Source organism: Enhydra lutris, unplaced genomic scaffold (genome assembly GCF_002288905.1).
Source record: "Enhydra lutris kenyoni isolate GAN:26980312 unplaced genomic scaffold, ASM228890v2 scaffoldscaffold49, whole genome shotgun sequence".
NCBI lineage: Eukaryota > Metazoa > Chordata > Mammalia > Carnivora > Mustelidae > Enhydra > Enhydra lutris.
This window is the reverse complement of record NW_019154133.1, coordinates 12,881,057-12,886,423: the sequence shown is the minus strand read 5'-3', so window position 1 is coordinate 12,886,423 and position 5,367 is coordinate 12,881,057.

Below are 5,367 nucleotides of genomic sequence, written 5' to 3'. Positions count from 1 at the left end.
CCCGAGGTGGAAGTGCACTGCCTTTGCCACCCTAAGTAATCTGCTTGGGTTCGCTCTCGGGAGCTTTTGTTCCCTGAACGCTTTCCATAGAGCTTTTGGAGGATGGGAATGAAGATGGTGGCCTCCCAATCTCCGGCCCAGCAGAGCTGAGAGCTTGGTGCCCCACTCCTCAGTGCACTGTCAGAGAAAAGCAGTTAATCCCTCCCACCTCCCTGGTCTCCGGCCATGCTCCTAGCTCACCCAGCCTGTGACCAAACATTTCTGTCTCTGGCGCAGGGCCCCCTTGGAGTCTCCAAACCCAGCAGATTCCTGCCGTGTGCTCCTGTGCCACTCCTCCTGGAGGAGGAAGAAGGGGGTCTCCCCGGATCTGCCACTTGTTAGGTCCCTGCTCAAGGAGCAGGGGCCTAACTGTTCCAGGAATCACGGTTTATGGCAACCCTGAGCTGAGAGTCCATGCCGCGGCTCTGTCTCTGCAGCCGGCTTCCCTGCTTTGATACCTGGGAGCTCTGCCACACTCAGACACCCTTGGTCTTTTTGTGACCCCATGGGTCCTGAGACCACATTGTCCCTGTGAGGGCTTCACCCCTTGCTTAGCCTCTGGAGCAACGTCCCTCAGTGGAGCAGACTTCTAAAAGTTCCAATTTTGTGCTCCGCTGCTCTACTGCTTGCTAGGAGCTGGCCCCTCTCCCTGCGGTCTACTTTCCTGTATATCGCCTTGGATTCACCACTCCACACTTCCTGCCTTACAGAAAAGTGGTCACTTTTCTGTTCCTAGAATTGCTGCTCTTCTCTTCGATCTCCTGTTGAGTTTGTAGGTGTTCAGAATGGTTTGATAACTATCTAGCTGAATTCCTGGGACCTGATGAAATTTAGGTCTCCTACTCTTCTGCGATCTTGCTCCCCCCCCTTTTTTTTGCCTTTTTAAGAGATTTTTATTTATTAGAGTGCAAGTGCACAAGTGGGGGGAGGGGCAGAGGGAGAGGGAGAGGGACAAGCAGACTCCCTGAGGCCTGGCTATGTGGGGCTATGTGGGGCTGTGTGGGGCTACGTGGGGCTATGAGGAGCTATGCGGGGCTGTGTGAGGTTATGTAGGCTCTTGGGGGTGGCATTGATCCCAGGATCCTGGGATCATGACCTGAGCTGAAATCAGATGCTTAACTGATTAAGCTAGCCAGGTGCTCCCAAAGGGGTTAACATTCTGACTGCAGATCGCACTTAATACTTTTCTCAGTATGCACCCCCTGCCCAGCCCTTCTGTTAAACTTTTCTGTACAATATAACTTCATTCTGTCCAGGTTGGGGAGATTGTCTGCTTGGAGCAGAGAAGCACATCTGCCAGCTTTTTGGCCAGGCTTCTCACACCCACATCCAGAGGCATCAAATTCCTGAGCCTCTAAGAAGTTCTGTGATGAGGGCGCCTGGGTGGCTCAGTCATTAAGCATCTGCCTTCAGGTCAGGTCATGATCCTGGGGTCCTGGGATTGAGCCCTGAACTGGGCTTCCTGCTCAGTGGCAGGAAGCCTGCTTCTCCCTCTCCCAACTCCCCTTGCTTATATTTCATCTTTCGCTGTATCTCTCTCTGCCAAATAAATAAATAAAATCTCCAAAAAAAAAAAAAGTTCTGTGGTGAAACTTTGCTTGCTTTCTGGCATCACTCATGGCTAGCTTAGCATTCAGCTTATAAACCCTTCCTGCTGTTGTTTTTGGCTCCTATCATCCCTGTCCTTGTGGGTTTATGCCCTTGAATGGTCTTTATTGTTTTAGTGGGATTTTTAATTTTTTTTTCTTTCAGATTTTTATTTAAATTTCAAATACATAGTGTAGTATTAGTTTTAGGAATAGAATTTAGTAATTTATCGCATATCCAATTCCCAGTGTTCATCATAACAAGTGTCCTCCTTAATATCCATCACCCATTTACGTATCACATCCCTCCATCAACCCTTGGTTTGTTCTCTATCTTTAAGAGTATCTTAGGGTTGGGGCACCTGGGTGGCTCAGTGGGTTAAGCCTCTGCCTTCGGCTTGGGTCATGATCTCAGGGTCCTGGGATCGAGCCCCGCATTGGGCTCTCTGCTCAGCAGGGAGCCTGCTTTCCCCCTCTCTCTCTGCCTACTTGTGCTCTTTTTCTTTGTCAAATAAATAAATAAAATCTTAAAAAAAAAAAAAAAGAGTATCTTAGGGTTTGCTTTCCTCTCTCTCCCTTTTTTTTCCCTTCTTAGTGGGATTTTTTTTTTAGATGGACCTGAAGTCCTCCATCCTCCATTTTAAACTGGTCTCTTCGATAGCCTATTAACTGGTTTCCTATAGGCTATTCTTCACACAGTAGCCAGTGTATTGAAAACATAGATAGATCATGTTACTCCCTTGCTGAAAACTCTCCAATGGTTTCCTGTTGCCTTAGAATAAAACCCAAATTCCTTGCCTAGGCCTATAGGACCTTATATGATCTGGCCCCTGGCTCGCTATAAGGCCTGAGAATCAGGCCTTATATCCTGCTGCTCACCCCATCGGTTAGTTCTCTTCTCCAGCCCCAGTGGCCTTCTTGCTGTCCTCTGGACACCAGAGCTGGTTTCACTTTCATTAATTATCTGTTCCTATTCCGTGCTCATTTCCTAATTCTTTTCATTTATTGTTTTTAACATCACTTTGTTGCATTGTTTGCTCTTTATTCAGTTTAACTTTGTTGGTAGAATATTAAAGTTTTATAAATTTATTCTTAGTAACTATTTTTAAAAAGATTTTAATTAATTAATTAATTGAGAGGGAGAGCGTGCGTACCCATGCACCAGCAGGGGGAGTGGAAGAAGCAAGCTCCCTCATGAGCAAGGAGCTGGACATGGGGCTTCATCCCAGGACCCTGGGTGCATGAACTGAGCTGAAGGCAGGCATTCAACTGAGCCAGGTAGTCCAACTTTTGTCCTTTAAAGAATGCCTTCAGGGGGCGCCTGAGTGGCTCAGTGGGTTAAGGCCTCTGCCTTTGGCTCGGGTCATGGTCTCAGGGTCCTGGGATCGAGCCCCATGTTGGGCTCTCCGCTCAGCGGGGAGCCTGCTTCCCTTCCTCTCTGCCTGCCTCTCTGCCTACTTGTGATCTCTGTCAAATAAATAAATAAAAATCTTAAAAAAAAAAAGTGGCCAGTTGTTTCGAAATCAGTTTTTTGAGTGCATTCCTACTAATTTGACTAAAAATGCCATCTTTCATATAATATATATATAATTAATCTATTTCTGGGTTCTGTTCTTATGTATTTATCCATTTCTACATAAGTATTTTACAATACTAATCAAAAAAAGTCCCACATTGTTTTTCTTATTCAAAATTTCAATGATTGTAGGTCTTATCTCCCAAAGGCATTTTTTTTTTTTTTTTTTTTTACTTCTTAGATTTTAATTGGGATTTGTAATGATTTTGGGGAACTGATGGCTTTTAAATATTGGGCCTTTTTTTTTCCTGGGTTCAAGATGTCTCGATTTTTACAGGTCTACTTTCCTAGATCTTTTTTTTTGTCCCTTCTGTGTCTTTTAAATAAGAGTTTATAGTTTTCCTCACAAAGGATTTTCACACTTTGTATTAGCTGTAATCTTATTTTATAAGCATTGTATTATTGTTTCTATAAATGGAGATTTGAAAAAATTGATTTTTAGTGTGGACAGAAGGTATCGATTTTTGTATATTCTAGCCATCTGACCGAGATTTTTTATTCATTCCAAAAGCCGGTTGATTCATTTGAGTTTTCAGGATAGATGGTCAGATTGACTAAAATGTTTTACCTTGTCTACTCTAGTAGTTATACCTCAATTCTCAGTACTGGTAATGAGGTTTCCTTGTTTTGTTCCAACTTAATGGTAAAATATTAAGTCTATTTTTAATATTTTTATTTTACCATTAAGTAAGATGTGTCAGTGGGACTGCATCAGATAACCTTAAATAACTTTAGGACATTTACTTTTCCTAGAGGTTTTCTCATGAAAGGGGGCTGAAATTTATCCTATGCAAATTTACTAAAAGGTCTCTACTGAAGTTAATCAAATTTTTTCCTTCCTTTAATTTAGTACAGTTAACAGTATTGAGAGTTTTCTTTATTTTTTTTTTTTCCAAAGATTTTATTTTTGAAGTAATTTTTACACCCAGTGTTGGGCTTGAACTCAAAACCCAGAGATCAGGAGTCACATGCTCAGGGCGCCTGGGTGGCTCAGTCAGTTAAGCCTCTGCCTTTGGCTCAGGTCATGATCCCAGGGTCCTGGGATCAAGTCCCTCAGTGTGTGTGTGGGTGTCTGCTTCTCGATTTCCTTCTGCCCTTCTCCAACCCCCCCAACTTGTACTCTCTTTCTCTCAAATAAATAAATCTCAGGAAAAAAAATAAGTCACCTGCTCTCCTGACTGAGCCAGCAGGTGCCCCAGCATTGATAAGAGTTTTCTATTCACTCATGTTGGTTTTATAGTTTTTTTAAAGATTTTATTTATTTTATTTGACAGATATCACAAGTAGCCAGAGAGGCAGGCAGAGAGAGAGAGAGAGGAGGAAGCAGGCTCCCTGCCGAGCAGAGAGCCTGATGCGGGGCTCGATCCCAGGACCCTGGGATCATGACCTGAGCCGAAGGCAGAGGCTTTAATCCACTGAGCCACCCAGGCGCCCCTGGTTTTATATCTTTTAAAAACACAGTTCTGGGGCGCCTGGATGGCTCAGTCAGTTAGGTGTCTGCCTTCGGCTTGGGTCGTGATCTCAGGGTCCTGGGATCGAGCCCCACATCTGGCACCCTGCTCAGTGGGGAGCCTCCCTCTCCCTCTGCCTGTCACTCCCCCAACTTGTTCTCAATCTCTCTCTCTCTGTCAAATAAATAAATAAAATCTTAAAATTAAAAACAAAAACAAAAAAAACACAGTTCCAGAATATATTTACTAGTATTTCCTGTAGTTTATGACTTGGGTTTTAGGAACTGTGCTTATATTATCAACTATTTTTTTTTTTTTTTTAAATTTTTATTCATTTGACAGAGGGAGAGAGAGATCACAGGTAGGCAGAGAGGCAGGCAGAGAGAGAGGGAAGCAGGCTCACCGCTGAGCAGAGAGCCCGATGCGGGGCTCGATCCCAGGACTCTGAGATCATGACCTGGGCCGAAGGCAGAGGCTTAACCCACTGAGCCACCCAGATGCCCCTATATTATCAACTATTAACAAACCAATCGATTAAAACCATCACAGGGGCGCCTGGGTGGCTCAGTGGGTTAAAGCCTCTGCCTTCGGCTCGGGTCATGATCCCAGGGTCCTGGATCAAGCCCTGCATTGGGCTCTCTGCTCAGCAGAGAGCCTGCTTCCTCCTCTCTCTCTGCCTGCCTCTCTGCCTACTTGTGATCTCTCTCTCCCTCTG